The sequence below is a fragment of the Aythya ferina genome (assembly GCF_964211825.1).
Source record: "Aythya ferina genome assembly, chromosome: 3".
Taxonomy (NCBI): Eukaryota; Metazoa; Chordata; class Aves; order Anseriformes; family Anatidae; genus Aythya; species Aythya ferina.
The window spans coordinates 115518418-115539677 of NC_140298.1; the positions used below are offsets into that span (position 1 = coordinate 115518418).

At 36.2% G+C, this 21260-nt stretch overlaps 1 long non-coding RNA gene across 1 annotated transcript; it reads left to right on the forward strand.

Annotated features, from left to right (window-relative positions):
- Positions 1-4739: 4739 nt before the first annotated feature.
- LOC311434931 lies at positions 4740-20451 on the forward strand. The gene is made up of 4 exons (XR_014691837.1): positions 4740-4799; positions 14295-14569; positions 14885-15014; positions 18895-20451. It is a non-coding gene; the product is annotated as an uncharacterized lncRNA (long non-coding RNA).
- The last annotated feature ends 809 nt before the right edge of the window (positions 20452-21260 follow it).

Here is a 21260-nt window from a genome sequence, read left to right on the forward strand (position 1 = left end):
GGTATTGATGACCCTCCACACCTCCTCCCCCTTTTATTTTAACCCCTTTTTAAGGCTACTATTTAATATGTCAGCCCACCCTGCATAACGGGAGCTTTCAGGGTCTCTGTCAGCATGGAAGCTAAGTACAGGTTCCTAATATTTGTAGCACACTAGGCATGTCCTCTGCTTCAAGTACATTTCAAATCAAGTAAATCCCAGCCCAGTTCAGAGATGGATTGCAGTGCTTGTTGCACAGCCTCTCTTTTAGGTGTGCAATGCAAGGGTTTTAAACAACTTATTCATTGACTGCAAAACTTGTACTTATTTCATCACTCATCCTTGAAAATCAGCCAGTTATGAAAAAGTTCTGTAGAATTTCACTAAAAAATAAAAAAGAGTTTGTTTTTTCTTAGTAGTTGTTAAGTGCTTCAAAATGAAAAATTATTTTTCTTTTCTTCATAAGATTCATTACAATCTCCTACAGGAGCTTGTTCTTTGTGTTAATGTGCATTTTTTTTCAGGGCAATTTCTATTAAATTCTCAGATGGAACACTTCCAGGTGTTTTTTTCTGTTTCACCTCTATTTAATGCCTTAAGACAGTTGCAGACAGACTGTCTTCCAAAGATGGAGGTACCTCAAGAAGCTATTAATTTAATTCTAGAGCCATTGTTGTATTCTATCATCAAATTTTTGATAAGTATCTCCCTTCAGTTATATCTAACATGACAGATTTTCTGAGTGCTCTAATTTACTTGAATTTGTTGCATCTACAAACAGTACATGAGAGGAGGGAGAAGAATGGCAAAATATGTTGTAAATGCCTGGAAATCATATGTAGAATGAATAGGTAATGCTGCAGCCCTCTCACTGATTTTGTTTGTTTTGTTTTGTTTTTGTTTTCAACAAATGTTGTGAGAACATGAGTTGATGAAATTTCAGCTTAAATGATCAACATCTAGAATAGAAAAGATTTTTATAAGTATTTTGTTTTACAATTTTCAGCTACAGAAGGAGAGAGGAGGAAGAAGAGATGACGATAGAAACTTATATCTGACATTTCTTGTTTATTTTTTGTTTTTATTTGTTCTTCTTTTTCATACCATGCTTCTGGGACTATGACTCTTGAGATATATCTATTTAGAGTAAACTGAACTTCTGAAAAACACTCTCTCTGATTTTAAGATCAACTGTCATAGTCTGGCCCCATTCAAACCACTAAATCAAGCCCAGTTAAGCCATTTCCTGCTGCCCCATACAGGTTGACCACAGACAAACCTTGTTTTGAGAATGGTCCATGAATCCTATTAGGTCTGTGAATAGGAAATTCTTGTAAGTGTGGTAGCCAAAAATGTGTGCTAGGTGTTTCTCTAATAGGGATATTTTAATTCCGTGTGTTTGTCTACTTGATAGAGTCAAGTTTGCTGGTATTGTTGCAACCCTGATTTCCTGGATGATCATCTTTTGCCTTAATAGCTTAGTGATTAAACCATTCCTTTAAAAGTTTCAACTACTCAGAGTAGGTTATGGGTTTCTCCATCTGGTCAGTTATTATGAATAAATGAACAGCATCAGCTCCTCTTGTGCATTTTATGTGTGCCCACAATCTGGAGACTCTCATGGAGGCTTTTTGGTGTCATCAGTGACAAGTTTACTGATGACACCAAGCTGTGTGGTGCAGTCAACATGCTGGAGGGAAGGGATGCCATCCAGAGGGACCTGGACAGGCCTGAGAGGTGGGCCTGTGCGAACCTCATGAAGATCAAGTCACAAGGCCAAGTGCAAGGTCCTGCATCTTGGTTGGGGCAATCCCAAGCACAAATACAGGCTGGGTGGAGAACGGATTGAGAGCAGCCCAGAGGCAAACAACCTGGGAGTGTTGGTTGATGGGAAGCTTGACATGAGCCAGCAAGGTGTGCTTGCAGCCCAGAAAACCACCTACCCCCTGGGCTGCACAAAAAGCAGTGTGGACAGCAGGGAAAGGGAAGTGATTCTCCCTCTGTACTCTTCTTTTGTGAGACCCCACTTGCAGCCCTACATTCAGATCTGGGGTCCCTAGCACAAGAAGGTCATAGATGCAGTAAAATGAGTCCAGAGGATGGTCAATGGTTGATCAAGAGGATGAAGCACGTTTCCTTTGAAAAGAGGCTGAGAGAGATGGGAATTTGGGGGTTGGACCTGACAATCTCTTGGGGTCCCTTCCAACCCCTACAATTCTATGATTCTGTGATTCTGTGAATCACAGCCTGGATTCACATGCAGTGGTCTTCAAGTACCTAAAGGGGGCCTGCAGGAAAACTGGGGACGGACTCTGTCAGGGTGTGTAGTGATGGGACAAGAAGTAATATCTTTAAACTAAAATGAGATAGATTTAGATTAGATATTAGGAAGAAGTTTTTATTATGATGGTGGTGAGGGACTGAAACAAGTTGCACAGAGAAACTGTGGATTCCCCATCTTTGGAAGTGTTTAAGGCCAGCTTGAATGGGGCTTTGAGCAACGTGATCTAGTATAAACGTGTCCCTGCCCATGGAATGGGGTTTGGAATTAGATGAGCTTTAAGGTCATTCCAACACAAACAGTTCTATGATTCCATAATTTATTTGTCACTTAAGGACAAACTGTGAAAGACCTTTCCTGAGTTTTGCTAGGACAGATAGGCAATATATATGATCATGCATCAAACACATTCATTTTCTCTGCGTCTCAAAATAACACAAACACCTTTGAACATGTAACAGTTAGTGGAGGGATACAGATGGATAAATACTAATGCACATCTTGGTAATCTTACAGGTCTTCAGGCTTTATGCATTCCCTTTGCAACCTATTAGTGTTCTGTCTACTAACATTAAATAAGCCCTTTTAAGGAATTTACCATAGATTGTTTTGAATCAGGAACTTTGAGATTTGAAATGGATGCTCTTCAGAAGTATCTACTGAAATAGATATACTTCTATCTACACTTTTATAGATGCAGTTCAGTTAAAATAAAATAGTATTTCTACTAAAAATTCTGATTGAAAAACAAACAAACAAACAAACAAACATAAATCTATGCCTATGCTGCAGCTAGACTGCAGAACAAGATAAGATTTTTGACACAGGACAAAATAATATTACTGTGAAGGAATAAAAAAAAAAAAAAAAAAAAAAAAAAAGCCTAGAAATATGTGGTAGACTGCTTCTACAGTTTGGGGCTAATACTGACAATTTTGCATAGGATTTGATTCATGGACTTCTCTTAATGTCCACAAGAATTTTCATCTTGGAGGAAAAATGAAATATATTTTCAGTCTTCTACTTTGGACAATTCTCAATTGAATTGATTGAATTCAATAGAGAATGAAACGTGTGTTTTAGTTATTTAAAACTTTAGTGGGTAGAAATATACCACTGTGCTTTAAAATTGCAATTTTACTCATGATTTGAATATGCAACCAAATCTTGTTTTCAATCACCAGTTTATATGGTCCTTCCAAACAACTTGTCTTCCAAAAAATAAAAATAATTGTTTTTATTTTTTAGTTCGCTGGCTTAACAGAACACGAAATTAAAAGCCAATTAGTCTTTGATAGTTTCTTGTAATCCAGAGGACACAATAAAATACAATTAATTTATTTAAATAAAAATATAGATTCACATACATATATTCCGCCCTCTCACTGCTTTGGAAAAAGGTGAATGAAGTCTAACTTATTATACAGTGACAGACATTTTACTCCCAATTTGTGCCAAGTGTGTATGGGTGTGGGAATTCAGATGGAAACACTCAACATCAATAGTATAGAGTTGTTCTTGTTAGTTAAAACTCCTCTTCTCTTTTTCCTGCTTCCAGCTGTTTAAATATGAAATCTGCACTTGGAACAAAGCCAGATGACTCTGATGAACAAACTGCAGAATTCAGGTGAAAAAATATTTCTTACAAGCTGAAAGAAGTGGTAATTAAGCAGAAACATTTACATACCACAGAAAGTAAACATATTTATCTTTGGAAAACTAATAAGTAGTTCTGCATCTGCGATTTTAAAGTCTGAAATTTATCAGAAAATTATTTAAACTGTTCAGAAAATTTATTTAAACTATTGTCCAACTTTAGTATTTCACTGTGTGAAATCTTGATAGCAAAGACAAAGGTGTTTGTTATTATTTTCTCTATCAGAGTCATTGGTAATTTTATTAGAATTATATAATCTATTAAACTACACTCAATAATGTGTAATTTAAAAAGCTTTATGCTAGAAATATTTTAACAACTCCCCATTGGCTCCTGAATATATAAGAGGACTGTTTGCTAGTTCAATTTTATGGAAGGATTAATTTTGCTATATATATTATTTTTAACATATTGAAATTATACAACTCTATAATGACAAATGTTACATTTAAAATATTTTTACATTTAAAATATTTTTTTCTTAATGTCAGCATCATCTGACAGGTGTCAAATCAGCTTTTATATGTAATGTGCTTAAAGTGAAATTATCATACTCATTTTTTAGAATGCCATAGGACAAACTGAGATTTATTCAAAGGATTTTATTTTTTATCTTTTTTTTTTAGCAGTAGATCCTATAGTAGAGACATTAAAAAAATCTGAGTTGTTTTTGTTTGTTTGTTTGTTTGTTTGTTGGGGGGGAAGGAGGTCTGTTTTACTTTACTTGTTTAGCCTTTTTAGGACTACATTTGATTTTGAGAGACCACAATATTCTAATATGTAGTTCCTGTTCTGATGCTCATGCTTCAGATTCCCAGCCAGGAGCTGGAGCAAGGAATGCTCTGGGGAAACTCTGAGCTTCAGTGGCTTCTTGGGACTCAGGTGAGACCTGAAAATGTCTCTAATGGGCTGTAATAGTTTGTTTGTTTTTTTTTTTTTTTCTTTTCAAGAACCATGCTGTGCCTTCTCCACTATTCCTTCTCCTTATGTTTCTTTCTTCATCACCCCTTCTTTTGGCTTTTTTATAAAAGCTTTCTTTTCCAGACACTGTCTGTATTTCTGGTTTATGTGACTAAGTGATAGCAAACAGAAAATAATCTGTATCACACTCTGCATTTATGGATAATGAAGATGTATCATATTATATGACTGATTTATTTATATAAGGCTATCGATTTTCTCTTTCTCTTCATGAACCAGAAGGTGGCATCTGATTACTGGCTTGTAAATTTGCATGTCTTCTATCTTCACTGCATCAGCCAACTTTTGTGATTTCTTTTCTTTACATACCTGTCAACATGAACACACAACACACAAACAGGTGTCTACATTCTTCAATCAAACATACATATTATTAATAATCAGTTTCATGTATATTCATGTAATATTTAACCTCATATTGAAGTTTTGTTTCTTTGTTTAAAGATCTGAACTCACTGTGTTGAACTGAACTCATCTATTTATTAATTACAGGCAACACAGTCCAGGGACTTGATGCCCATTCTTCATTCTGGAAAAAGAAAGCAACAGAGGTCAAAAGGCCCCAAAGGCAGACAGAAAAGTCGTGACAATGCCAGAAATGCTTAGATCTCCTTCTGTCACTTGCAGACCTTTAGCTCTAAGACCAACCCAACACGGCCAACATGGTAGCCTAATTCATATGATTAAGCAATTTGTAGACTCTTGGTTCACTTCCCCAAGTATCTGACATTACTTTGTATGGTAGTCAGACCTCAATGAGCAATTAGTGTTTGGGATTCAATTAATTTTGATGAAGATCAGTTGGCATTCTGTGTCCCCACCATAGCTGATTCATAAAGGAAATGAATTATTCTTGTCAATCTATAAATTTTTGGATGGTTTTAACCTAACAGGACATGCTTTTAACTCCAAAGATATTGTGTTGTCTTTGTACTCACTAAAGAATAGTTCTAATATATGAGTGTGATAAAATCAGAGAGGATTTTTATAAGAACAAAAATATAAATTACTGTCTTAGAGTCATTCCCAAGCTGCACTGCAAGAAAAAAAAAAATATTTTGAGTTCAGCTTTCCTTATGATAAAAAGCTTGGTACAGGTGTAAAGAGAGCTCTCAATATAGTCTGTTGGCTTAATAGTGCAAAAGCTGACAAGAAATACATTTTAAATAGTTTTAGAGGAGTTATGTCATGATATTTGCTAATTGTCAGGATTCAGATGGTTGGAACATTGTGGTCTGAATCATCAGAGACTGTTTGCTTTTGGATTGTTCTTTCTGTGACTGAAGACATTGCCATACTTCCTATAATATACAGGCAAGATAAATTTGCACAGATTACAAAGACAAGCTGTTCCCTGGACAGCTGGAAATGCTAATAAATGACACATAGACACTCTTATTTCTCCCTAATCCAACAAGCAGAAAGCTTGAGTTGTGAAAGATCATTTAGAAAATGCCTAGAAAGCTGGAGAAAGACACAGAGATTTCATGGGTAAGCAAAGAGACCAACCTTCATCTCCAGGGAAGGAGAAAGAATTACCAGTTCACGTTGTGTATCTGAGGATTGCAAGGTGACAGGAACATGGTGAAATAGCAGTCAAGGCTGGAAGATGAGAACTGACAGGAGCGAGCTGTTCAAAATCAAAAAGAATACAGCTAAAGGTGATGGGATACTGATTTATTTAATGCAACAGTAAAGAAACAAGAAGAAATATCTTGGGTGAAAGTGAATCTGTCTGGGTCAAAATCACACAGGGGGAAGAAAGATGAAAGAGTTACCAGTGCAGAATTCTTATAGTTCCTTATAGATTGTCAAGAGCAGCTATGTGAATACAGACATTTTCATGATGATTTCATATTCATTCTATGTTTTATATAAACATACATGTGTATATCCTTTTAAATCTACAAGAAGGACATCGAGGTGCTTGAGTGGGTGCAGAGAAGGGCGACGAAGCTGGTGAGGGGCCTGGAGAACAAGTCCTACGAGGAGCGGCTGAGGGAGCTGGGCTTGTTCAGCCTGGAGAAGAGGAGGCTCAGGGGTGACCTTATCGCTCTTTTTAGGTACCTCAAGGGAGGCTGTAGCGAGGTGGGGGTTGGCCTGTTCTCCCATGTGCCTGGTGACAGGACGAGGGGGAATGGGTTTAAGTTGAGCCAGGGGAGTTTTAGGTTAGATGTTAGGAAGAACTTCTTCACTGAAAGGGTTGTGAGGCACTGGAACAGGCTGCCCAGGGAAGTGGTGGAGTCACCATCCCTGGAAGTCTTCAAAAGACGTTTAGATGTAGAGCTTAGGGATATGGTTTAGTGGAGGGCTGTTAGCGTTAGGTTGGAGGTTGGACTCGATGACCTTGAGGTCTCTTCCAACCTAGGAAATTCTGTGAAATTTCTGTGAAATGTAAACATACATATTCTACATAAAAGTGAGATTATAAATTATATGATCCATAAGTTTCTAAGATTAAAATGTTACTAGGAACTAAGTCATTATGAAGAAGTTCTTGCCCCCAGATGAAGGATGAAGAGCAAGAAAAAATTACCAGGAACATGCAGTTCTTCCTTTTAGAGCTGGCACAGTCCTTAGCAAATTTAGTGAGCAAACTTGACATAAGTTTGGAACAGGAATGCTACAAAAAGCAGATGCAATACAAAGGATATTTTCTGACTAAGATAAATGTGATTATTGAGGTAAACAATCAGTTCACCTTCTTACACTTGCGTTTGTTCCATTCACCACTTTGCCTCACTTCATATTAATCTTTTAACACAGTTTTAATTTCTTTTATATTTCTCACTTGGTTTCAATTTTACAATTCAGATTTTATCTTCTGTGAGGCAGCCTTTTACATTGGTCAACCACTTCTTAATCAATTTAGATTTCTGATCTTGTCTCTGATTATGATTAATATATATTTTTTTTTTTTTTGGGGGGGGGGTCAGGTGGGGTGGGCAGTATTATAAAGGAAAATAATTGGATGGAGATAAATGAAAAATGCTGTGACACAAAATATAGCTATTTTTTTAGTCAAAGCATGTTCAATCAATAAAAAAAGAGCTATTATAAACTTAGGAAAGTCAAAAGTTTTTAATCTTTATGAATAATAGCCTTCAAATGAGAGAATTAGGAGCTCAGCTGAATCTCAGCTGGAAAGGGGTTTAATGTGTTTATCAAAATCATTTTCTGATATTAGTATTTACAGTAATAAAAAAGTAGGCTTAGTAATTCAAGAAGGCTATTCTGTCTTCAGTTTTGCTATATGGGATAGAAAGAATGAGATTAATTTTGTCATGTTAAATGAGTCCAAAGTAAATGGTCCAAAGTACCTGCAGATAAAACCATACCAGAATTCCTTCACAATCAGTGGAGACAAGCTTAGGAAAGGAAGCACTACATTTAGCTTAGCTGTAGACGCCCATGTTTGGTTTTGGTATCCGGTCACAAGCTCCAGAAATGGATCCATTTACGGATTACAAAATATCTGTCATCACTGTGCAGTTTAAAGAAAGTATGTGTATGTGTGTGCGAGTATACAGAAACATATCTGTGTGCATAGATATGAGTATAGCTTCCATCAATTAATCCAAGGAGGAAAATATATATACATGGCTATGCAACTATTGTGTTACATCCCTTCCACTTTCCACTACTACAGTGTTATACAAAGGTTTTATTTACAAAAGGTAGTAATTTTGTTCTAGCATGCAGAACACCTGGCTCCCTAGAATATCATTACAGAGAAGGAATGCTTTTATTGTTTTATGATTGTTGCTATCAAAAAACAATAAGAACAGTAAATGTGTTAACTTTTATCTAATTGTCTTTCTACGGCTGGTTTGACAGAATAAAGCACCAGAACCTTCTGGAAGCAATTAACTGTATTAATAAAATGCATTTGCTATGTATTTGCTGATCTTAGCACAGAGCACATGAGCATGTACCTGAACCATTATTGTGCTTCATCAAGCACTCTTACACTTCAACTGTGCTTCACTGTTTGCTGTTTTTATCTGATAAAAATGGAGGGGAAAAAAAAAAAAAAAAAAAAAAAAAAAAACTTGTTCAACTACATGAATTAACAAAGAATGAAATCATCAATTTCTTTAGACTTTGGACTAAATTTACCCATTATCTATGTTTGGGAAGGTCAATCACAGTAAGGAATCTGCAACCTATGTTTTCATCTTTTGCCATGTTTTACATTGTTTTTTTTTACATTTTTACAATGTTGTACATAGTTTAATCAATGGAACTTAACCACAGTAACAGGAAACAAGCATTTTTTTTTCCCTTTGTTTGTTTGTTTTTAATAAGTACAAACACATTTTGTCTTAGTGCAGATAAACAAGTTTCCTGAATTGTCTGTAGCACTGAAGTGCACTTACTGAAGTAGATCTGCAACATCCTGCAGGCCTTCCCAGTGTCTTGCCACCCAGCAATGCCTAGCTTTCATACACAAGCTTCTGCTTAGAGATTTTTTTCAGAATGACAGAGGAGTACGTGCGGTTGCATGTGTATCTGGTTGTACATGTTGAATAAAGAAGGAGAGCTTTTCCATACAGAAAGCCTAATTGTGGAAGTTAAACCTATTCCTTTAAAACATTTCCATACTGTGAGCCTTTTGCAGCTGCAAATAGATTAAAGGGGTGTTTAAAGGTATAGCATTAAATGAGTACAAATAACTGTTTTACGTAAGTTGCCTGGGGTACATCAGTAGCCTTCTAAATGATCAAAAGGTATAGCTGGAGGCAAGGTCCAAAACCACCTGCTTATATAAAAGACTTTCATATGAGGTAGCTGATATCATACATTTACATTGATCTTCCTTTAAACACTGTAATGAAATCAGTATCAAAATTATGTTAAAGTAATGTTATAGCTACCTTAAAGAGACGGGAGCAGGAAAAGTACAGCTCCACCCTTGAATTGCCCCATGTGTGACAGCACTAAGATCATGCAGTACACCTGTATCAGTCTGCAGGTCAGCAGGGCTAAGCTGTCTTAAGCTTTTTTAAAACTGATTTTGACATTGATTCAGCAAAGCTCTGAGGAGTTTGCTTCCCTTTAAGCACATGAGCACTTCCACCCATCTCCATGATCATCTTCAGCCTCCCATTGTTGAACTGGTTTAAGATCTAGGTGTAAATATGAAGGTTTGGCTGAATAAGGTAGATATATCTTGCTGTTGCCACTTTGGTGTATTTTCAAGAAGAATTAAGAGCAAAAGTTCATTTGAAAACAACTGACAACTCGTCTTTTAAGTCTGACACTTCTGAAAACTTCACACTTAATTATTTAAAGTACTTTACAGTTCTGCATATCTTAACTAGGCCTTTATGAGGGTCTGTATATTAAAAATAATAAGAAGAATAAGAAGAGAAAGCACTAACATTTGCAGCTTTATTGTTCTCTATCCATTGTTCATATATATATGTATATATTTTCTCAATCTTTACCTTTTGATTCAATCAATATATCTTGGTATTTGTAGTGTAAACACTCCTAAGCAATGTTGGCCCTTTAAAAAACAGTCAGCATTTATGCACACCATAAAAGACTTCTTGGGTAAGGTCAATATTGTGATATAGCATCAGTTGTGTATCAGAATGGCTATTTGTTGCCACTCTTGGTGTAGTAAACAGACACTCAGAGCACAGCAAAAAATGGAAAGAACTGTGTTTTCATGACTAAGGGTATGGCAGAAAAAGTAGGACATAAAATCTGGAGCTGGAATAACTTCTAATTGCCTAAAACATAAGTGTCCACAGTAGAGACCAAGCTGGAGAGATGAATTTCATCATGTGTGGCCACCACTGGCAAAAGCAGGACTGTCTATTACTTGTCTGCAAGTAATAGAATGCAAAAAGTCAAAACAGTTTTATTACTTGTCTGCCAAGAGAAGCTTTAAACCAACAGACTGCTTGTGCTCATAATATGACTTCTCTGAGCAATACTTCAATTAAAACTGCTGCCCTGCGTCATGGTTTGCAGGATTAGGGGTTGTTCTGTGCCTGCAGAGCAGGTTGCCAGCTATTTCTTATGATATTACTGAGGTATTTCTTAGCTACTGCAGGTAAAAAATAAAATCCTGAGCTCAGACCTGGACCAGATTGATTTTTCCTTGCTTAAATTTGCCAGTACAACTGATATCTTATTTTCTCCTTTCAAACTAAAATGTGTCATTCACCTTTAACTTGGGGAAAAAAAAAAAAAAATAAATAAATAAAAAAGAGAGCCCAAGGAAAAGTCCTAAAAAGAAACCTGAAAGGAAATTGATCAGCTCCTTCTCCCCCATGAACACAGGCTTAGAAACAGAAAGCTTTTAAAGTGCTCTTATTGTCAAGATACAGAACTTGTTTAAGAAAAAATTACATCTTTGTGTTCTGAACTTATTCCCTAACTGGATAACTTCTTTTCCAAAAAAAAGTAAAAAGTAAAAAATAAAAAATATTTTTTAAATTTGTTATGCTTAGACCATATTGCTTACAAAATAGATGGAAGTTCCCACAATTATATGCATTACCTTTTCAGAGAAAAAAATAGTGTTTACAAAGTCTAGGGAAAAGAAAAACAACAACAGCAACAAAAACAAAACCACAACCAACCTCAGGGATTAAAAGCCCTTTTCAAGATACCATTTTTCTCTCCAAGGTGCTGAGCTGGTGTCGATAAAAGACCTCTCTTTGAGAATAAAATGCAAAAAGTCAAAACAGTTTTCCATTTTAGAGGAATCTTTCCCGTGTGTTTGCCACCATTTCAATGAGTTCTTTTCCTCTCTGAACAGTCAATACAGAAGCACTAACTGTAATAAAAATTATAATAATAATAATAAAGAATAGTAACAACAAAAGTGTTATTTGGGCTAGGTGTATAAAAAATGCAAAATACTTTATAAAGTTAGGCTAAAAGACATTAATAAAGTCTCTGAGGTAATGATGTGGAGTTCCTTGGTGAGGCAGAAACCTAAGATGGAGAGGTCCTGTAGGCAGCAGTAATGGTTGAACATACTAAATGTATGAAATTGTGAACCTGGCTAACATACATATATATACTTTTTTTTTTTTTCAAATGTACAGATCAGTGAGGCTGAGTTTGTGCAGAGTGTAATGCAATCTGTAGAAAAAAGGACCTGAACAGATGAGGGGAACCCATCTATATCTACCCTGTTAGGTTTGAGCTTGGTTTGAAGTCCAGCAAACCAACAGGTAGAAAGTGCAGGCATAGCCTGTGGATGGGGCTGCTTGGTTCCTTAAGAAAGGCCATGGACATGTTCACAAAGTGCAAGATCTAGGAGGAAAAGATGAAGAGGAAGCACCCAGTCCTATCACCTATATGGTACCTTTGTAAGCCAACATTGATGCTTTAACTACCTCTTGAATAATAAAAAGGGTTTAAAGCACATAGTCAAGTACTGGCGCACACATTATGAAAATGTTAGAATGGGCCTTGTCATGATTTTAACACTGGCCAGCAAGCACTAATCCAACAGCTCCCAGCCACGGCTTGAGAGTTAGCACCAGCCTGGAAACTTACTCTACAGCCAGTTTGGGTGCTACAGTCTTTGGGGCAGAGGAGAATTAACAGTGGCTCAATGGAAGCAACTCATTATTGTTACAGATATGGATCACTTGCCTTCCACGGCTCCCTGGCAGCATCTTCATTTTGTACTAGAGGCTTAGTTCTTGGAGCAACAAAGTTTGCTATCTGTTTTGCTGGAACACTGAGATGTTGAACCATCATCCAAGAAAAGATGAATAAGCATTTTGTTCCTTGGGTGAACAAGGGGCACTACTGACAATTTTGAGGATGTATATAGAAAAGATCTTCAGAGTCCAGGGGAAATTGTTCTGAATATTCCATTTCTTCTTTTTTCTTTATAAGTCCTGTTTAGGTAGGGTCACTTAGAGCATTCCTCTCATTTATTCATTTTCCACTAATTCTCTATTTTCTCATCAAACAGATTTTTTCTTTTCCTTTGCCCTTTTCCTTTTGAAAGGCTTCTTCCTAGAAACAGGAGATGAATAGATAAGTTCCAAGGCCATTTTGTGTTTGCTTAGTGTTTTACCAATGTATTTATAACACTTCCTTAATAAAACTGCTTTGTAATGTATGAGGTAGAGAATTGCGTTATATAGCTCATGTTACCGGATGGTGTTTCCCCAATAAAACAAAAACATAAAAAAAAAGCAAACAAACAAAAAACAATGCATTAATGAATAAATATAAACTAAATACATTAAATTTATATCCAAACAAACAGTTACTTGGAACTGGATTGTTCTAAGCATTATTCTGATTGCTGAAACCTTAATTCAGAGGTTTGTCTGGAAACATGCAGCACGCACAAATGGCATACAAGAGGCAAACAAAAAGATCTTTCACTAAGATAATTTTGTGCTCCTAAATAATTAATTTAATAAAAACACACAAATATATACTAATCCCCAGTGCTCCTGTCCTAGACACTAGCAAGCAGATTTTTTATAATCATCTTGTAGTTTTTAGGAAATGTCTGCAAGGGATGCACCTGTTTATAATTCACCATCAGATTCCTATAAAGATGACTAAGAATAAGATAATAGATTTCAACTCATTAAAACTCAGGGGTAAATTAAAAAAGCCTGAATGAAAAAGCTCTCTTACAACAAAATAAAAATAAATAATTAAAAAAAAAGGAGCACAGTGTTTCTTTGAAGTAGACATACTGGTAGAGAGAGCACAATACATAGTGAATTTTCAAGTCCTGAATCTGCATTTACTCCTCACCAAGTGGCACATGAACTGGAAAAATAACCATTAGGGATGGTACCATGAAGAACATTGAGCCAGAAAATGTCATCTATCGTCTTCCTGCCAATGAATGTTGAATTCACCATCTCCCTTTGTGATATAGGGTATACAAGACCAAAGCAAATACCTGTTGTCAACACCTGGAACTAAAAAGACCACCTGCCAGGATTGATTGGCATGACTCGCCTTTAACAAAAGCTGCCTCAAAAAGACTACAGGACAGAGACAGGCAGGCAGAGTTCAGAAGAAACTTAAATAGCACCACATGCTCCCCATGACAGATATATCTGAAACCTACTCAAAGCCACCTCCCCTTGCCTTTTAATTCACAAGTTACTGATGTCTTCAGAAGTGGAAAAAGAAATTAAGAGAAGAAAGGAAATAACCTTTCCTCTGCTTTCTTCAAGAATATCACATAATGTTTTTGGCTTTGGTTAGAGATAATGATAGCTGTAATTTGAGTTAATTAGTTATATTGTCTAGCCAAATGTGGTTAGACATTTCACAGAAACTGGGTCTTGGGTTGAAGAGTATGTTGGACAAACACGTTGTGTGTAGCAAGTCTGACAGTATTTCAGAGGTCTTAATCTATTTTTATTTTTTTTCTTAAAGTTTGAAGGTGTATCTGCCAAAAGAAATGCACCAGGAAAGTCTGCATCTCAAGAGGAGAGTGGCTACAGGTTCTGGTGTCCTGTATTTTGTCATCTGCAAGAGAGCACAAAAACAAAGTAACTTGCAGCCTGATACCAGCTGCTTCCCATGGAAGCCTTTCTTAGAGTACTACAACTCCTAGTTCCTGACCTTGCTGCCATTTGCTCACAACATCTCTTTGACACTAGTGTCACAGCTTGCTGAACCCTGAAATGTCATTAAATCTTTGTATAATGGTAAGTTCATCAAGTGCATCACATTCAGTTTTATATTGGCTACAATATGACATTTATATTGGCTACAATATGACATTATTGAATGCAACTGACACTATTGAGCCTGCTCAGAAACAAGCCTAACCTACTAAGATTGCAATGAATTAAAATAATAATAACAATAGTGTAGAGTGAAAATCTTTGTTATAAGTAATTGATCAGATTGGTTATATGGAAGGCAGATCATGTTTATAGGATTTCTTTAAGTTGGAAGTGGTTATGACAATTTCAAAATTCAACCGGAATTTTCTCATCATCATTGGATTCTGTGTATAGATCTCTACATGTTTTCTACTGAAACTGGACCATTGCTCAAGAATGGCAAAATTCATGGGGAGGACAAGGAGAGGACAGAGATGTGCAGTTCAAGCACTTGGCTGGAAGCAGGAGACTGGCTCCTTCTGACGTATGTTTCATTTGTAGAAAATAAATGTCTAATGCTAAAGAAATATCATTTCAATACCCTCTGTCTGGTTTAGAAAACCCGTATCATGAATATTGCAGAATCTCAGTGTGAACTCTTAGTTCTGCCTCACTCCAAAAATCAGGATTTTAGCCACCCACTTCAACACCCAGTCCCTGTGTCAAATGCTATAGATACCAGGTGAAAATCTGATACTGAATTTGTGTCCCAAATCTGTTTGTAGTACTAAGTTTTTAAGAACACCTATTTTCCTGTTAGGTACTTTTAGAACCAAATACATGAAGTAAATAATCAGACTGTCTGACTTTACATAATCCGTGAAAAATGTTTATTAATAAAACCCAAGCAGATTGCTGATATGCATATAAAGTATTATTTATTTTTGAGAGTAATTCTTTTTTTTTTTTTTCTTCCGATTTATCTGTTGTCTTGTTTTTCTTCTTTAAAATTATCTGAACACCTGAACTTCCATTAGCAAATACCTGCAGTGTTTCAGAGCAGAAGATTTGGTTTTATATTATTTTGTTACAAATCTTAAAATTGTGTTGTTAAGTTTACGATATCTAGTGACTATTTTTATTATTTTTTATTATAATCTTTTTGTGTGTGTTTGTATTCAGAACTGAAAAATACACTAAACAGCAATGAGTATGTTTTTATGGATATCCAGACACACAAACAAAAAAGCATAAGATAGAGCCTCAGTGAAAGCAATGAAAACATTTTCCTTTCAAAGCTTTCATTTGGTTGCTAGGAAAATATTTATGAAATGCAGTTTAATGCATTTGCTGAAAATTAATGCAGAGATGCATTTGCAGCTAATTAACCTATTCTCAAAGAAAGCAATTGGGAAATGCTTGATTAATGTTTAAGGCATAACATACACAGAAAAAAAAATGTAGGCAAAACTTCATCATGGCACCCAGGAGACCACTGCGTGACACAATCTAGAGTCTGCGTGCAGCTCACTCTCCACAGGAACTAATTTTGAAGCACCAGAATGCTCTGAATTGTCTGTAAAACACTGTAGAAGAAACTCAACACAGAACAGAAGGCATGCTTTCCTTAGGAAGAATGCTGATAAAATTTTAATGAAGTAACATGTTGTCATGGGGATTTGTTGCTATTCATTAATTCATTGTGCTTTTCCCCTATAGTTTTGTTGAAGTTGAGTGACAAATTGTCAAGTAGCAGTCCTAGAGGTTTAAAGTTTCTCATTGATAATATAACTTTCCTGCAAATTGTTTTAAAGGAACTGGTGTTCGCGGAATACAACTTCTGAGGTATCAGAGAGGGAGATTCATTCGTGTGGGGAGAGACAGGGGATGGGCTGTGTTTACCATCTTTCCTCGACCACCTCACTAGCAGTCTGACAGTAATATCCAGTGCACAGACACAATTTTGAATGTGTCTAAATATCTTCAGACATGCTTGTGTTATCAGCATGCCCATATTTCCAAAAAGAAAATAATCAGTCTGAAAACTGTATGTCCTTTCCCACAAAGGGTAGAATGAAGAGACTGGACTGAAGCCTATGATGGGTATTACTGCTCTCTGAGTTATCAATATAAAATAAGATTATCTCATGGCCAGGCACTTGCATATGAGATATATGGTGATTCTGCTGAAATCTGTTTGCATGGGAGAATTATTGAAACAACTCCCATCAGGCTGGTGAGTGACTACGTATGGGGCTCTTCATTTGCAGGAAGGGAAACACATAACCAGACAAAAAAAGAAAAAAAAAGGCCTTGACTACCTGCTATGGAGAATAACAACAAGCATCTGTTTCAGCTCAATTGGATCAGTGTAGATTAGTGGTTTCTCATGTGGGCTATTCCAAAGGTTTTCTTTCTTTTCTTTTCTTTTCTTTTCTTTTCTTTTCTTTTCTTTTCTTTTCTTTTCTTTTCTTTTCTTTTCTTTTCTTTTCTTTTCTTTTCTTTTCTTTTCTTTTCTTTTCTTTTCTTTTCTTTTCTTTTCCTTTCCTTTCTTTTCCTTTCTCTTCTCTTCTCTTCTCTTCTCTTCTCTTCTCTTCTCTTCTCTTCTCTTCTCTTCTCTTCTCTTCCCTTCCCTTCCCTTCCCTTCCCTTCCCTTCCCTTCCCTTCCCTTCCCTTCCCTTCCCTTCCCTTCCCTTCCCTTCCCTTCCCTTCCCTTCCCTTCCCTTCCCTTCCCTTCCCTTCCCTTCCCTTCCCTTCCCTTCCCTTCCCTTCCCTTCCCTTCCCTTCCCTTCCCTTCCCTTCCCTTCCCTTCCCTTCCCTTCCCTTCCCTTCCCTTCCCTTCCCTTCCCTTCCCTTCCCTTCCCTTCCCTTCCCTTCCCTTCCCTTCCCTTCCCTTCCCTTCCCTTCCCTTCCCTTCCCTTCCCTTCCCTTCCCTTCCCTTCCCTTCCCTTCCCTTCCCTTCCCTTCCCCATCTCCTCTTGTCTCCTCTCCTGTCTCCTCTCCTCTCCTCGTAAATACTTTCAAGATTTTCATGAATGATGGGTTACATTTTGCACAATGAAGCAATGTTCATGTAGTAACACATTGTCAAAGTATAATATTTTCCTGGGCTGCCTTCCAGCTCTTTTCCAGATTTGATGACTCTGGTGCAATTGAAATAGCTAGGGTCTAATATCAGACATGATCATGTAAAGTCCTGGACTCCAGGACTGAATTCTCCACTAATATAGCTAAGACTGAAGGTGGTGAATTTAAATGCTTTGAGGCATTGCTATTTTCCCAGACTTCATAAAATATCAGCAGCGAATGTGCATATTTCAGTCATATAGGTGATATGTGGGAGATAAATTCATTAGATCCATAGCAAGATCTACTACTTTCTGTTGTTCTGATGATAGCACCCATGAGTTTGAAATAACTATAAATGAAAAAGATTCTCTTTCCAAGGATCAACATATAATTCTCTTCCCATGTTGATAACCATGACAAATCTTCACAACCACAAGACACTAGTGCTCTAAATTGTTCAGGCTACCAGAAGCAGTCCTAAAACATAAAATTTCATAGCAGGTGTGTTGGATTTCATCCCCATACTGTGTTGACTGGCCTGTTCCCACATCTTTTTACAAGAAATTAGAAGACTAGCTTAAAAGAAGTTACCTTGCTGGGGACAAATGCCTGCTAGGGCCTGAGTCAATTCACTCATCTCACACCCTATGATTTTCTGAAGAGATGGTAGAACATTTGAACAAGTTACTGCTGGTGCTGTACCACATCTAAACGAAGGAAATAAATATGTAAGAGATTCTCCTGGCTCCATAGCCATCATACAGTCTTGCTGGTCATGCTGTGCCTTACTTCAGTACAGGGTGACTTCAAATTTAATTAATCTCTATTGTTTAATTTCTTCTGACATATTTTCTTGCTACAACATGGTTAGAGTAAACCTGTGATTAAGGAACAAATGAAAAAACAGACTCAGGAAATTATATATATATAATATATATAATTTATAATATATATAATTATATATATATATAATTATATATATATAATATATATAAATTATATTATATATATAATATATATATAGGAAAAAAAACTTTAAGATCCAAAAAATTAGATTCTGAGTTGGTATAATTGGTGCAGTCATAGTCATTGGTGCAGTGTAATTTTACACCAAGTGAGAATCCAGGACAGAGCCTGCCGTGTTAGTATTAAGAGGGGGAATTAAGCCAAATTATCCTGATACATACTGGATCAGAATCAAGCCTCCTGTAATCCTCCACCTAGATTTTCTTCACTGTCATGCCTTCTCTGTCTAAATCCCCTTTAAATGCACTTGCTTTTCATTTCAGTAGGACTTTAGCATAATTTGCACTTTAATTCTACCTTTTGCTAAATGATCTTAATGTCCTTTACAGGCATTAATTGATTAAGGCTCTGCCTGCTCTTAAGAATGGATGCTTTTATCCTCAGTTTATCCAGGGGGATATTGAAACATATCCAAGTCAAGTAACAAGCTCAAGGTCACAGGAGGGAGGTGAAAGAAACTGGGAATCGAACCTTCACATCTGGATCTGCAGTGCTGCAATCTCTGTACTCCATTGTGCTCATCATCCTGTGTGTGCATGCAGGGCTGAATCCAGCAAGTTTTAGTGAAGCCTTGCAGCGCGATATAATTAATTTGTTACGAATGCCTATAAATAAAATAAACTCTGAAATGATCTACACTTCTCTGTTGTCAAAAGCATCCCCACCTCTCTCAGTCCCTGCTCACTGGCGGCTGACATTATTTCTTGGTTAGTGTATGACAGTTCAGTGCCTTGAGTGTTCCTCTCGCTGTAGGGTTAGTAGGATAATTGACAAACCACAGGGACCAGATCCCTGGATTAGGATGACCGGACTGTCAAAACAGCCATGACAAACTCTCACATCAACTTCTACTGCAACTCAGGTCTATGAGGAAAAAATGCACCTTGGCACGGCCAGAAGGGAAGTCTTTAGTTTAAATCTTTTCCCACTGCACAAAAAGCTACAGGAGGGGGAGGAGAGAGCATGGATCTTTCTGTTTAATTCATAGAAAACTCTGTTACAGCAAGTCACAATTAATTAGAGTACTTGAGTAAACATTTTGGGGTCCTATTGTGTTTGCTTAATGTGTTTACTGGAATGCATGACAGATGTCACTTCTGTTTCTTATTAAAGACTGACAAATGACTGTATATTCAGTGCATGTGAGTACATAGAGGGAATGCAACCCTCGCATGCACACACACAAATTGACTCACTTTTGCAAGTTTAATATTAGCATGTAAAATTTGTGGGCACTATCTGTGTTAATTAGCACAGAACCTTTAACAATTTCAAGTGTTATTGAAAGTCCACTATTATGATTACTGAATAATATCTTCAGGACATAAATACTGTTTTTACATTTAAATGGAAAAAGAAAGAACACCTGAAACAGTACTCAAATCACTTGCTTTACTTCTGTCACTTTTATCATTTTTCCTAGATTTTCAGAAATTCAATCACACATCTTTGAAATGACAGCCAGAGAGGCATCTGTTTATAAAAAAGAAAAGTGTTCTCTTTATGCAAAACTACATTGCAAATTGTTTAAAAATATGCAAATACAGAAGAAGGTTATTTACTTAGTTCTGCCAGCTAACATATGGGATTGGGACATCTAGGATTTAAAATCTTTGTTTTGGTTTGGCTTTGTTTGGTTTATTTTAAATATGGGACTTAAATATTGTTTCCAGAGCGCCACTTGGTCTTTGGAGTATGACCAAAGTGGTTCTATAAAAATTAATCTTCTGTTTGTTTTGTGTTTGTGGTTTGTTTCTAATTGAGAAATAATTTAAGAAAGAAAAGTAAAGTTAGAAGATTCCACAAGTAATTCTTTACTTAATGTCACAGAATGCAAAACTGCAAAAGAGCCACTATAATAACAAGGATGAGAAACTAAAGATAAATGTAGGAGGAACTGACATTTTCTAAATGAAAAATAAAATGACGACTCTGGTTTACATTCCTCAGATTTTGATGTCTCTTTTTTATTTTTTTATTTTTATTTTTTTTTCTGGTGAGAGAAAAGAAGCTGATTATTTTTCATTCAGATATGAAATGCTTCAAGATTTCTGAAGACAAGTCTTTTTAATTAAATAAGTCTCTATTTATTTTTTGTTTTTTATTTTTTATATATATATATATATTTTTAGCTATACAGTACAGTCTATATACTGGAATTTTTAAAGATGTTTCGTATTCTATCCTTTGGTTAAAGAAGATACATGTACATACACACACACACACAACCATGTTTATTTATGTAGTTGCAAGAAAATATAGAATTAAAATAAACAAACATATAAAAGCAAACAAACAAGACAACAACCAACAGATTTGGATACCTTCTACCCTCAATGGTGCACAATGTAATTTCAAATAAATCTACATGTATTTAAAAATTTCCTGATATATGCCCAACTGACTCTCTAACTTCTTAGGAGACTTTGTATAGAAAAACAGAATGAAGGACAAGAGTGATCAGCATCTTCTAGAAACACTTTTAACAGTCTTGAGTTGAATGAAATGCCATTAGCTTCAGGGAAACTTTGCTGAAATCCTGTGTTGTAGAAGAGTCTCTCTTGTTTAGAGAGCCAGATAAAAAGTTTATTTTTGGCCTTAGGCCAGTCCTGCTTATTACCTGTGAAACTCAGTGTCAGTGGGAGGTTTGAACAAAAACTCTTTTCTTTGTCCAGCCTGCTGGTTCCTTTACTAA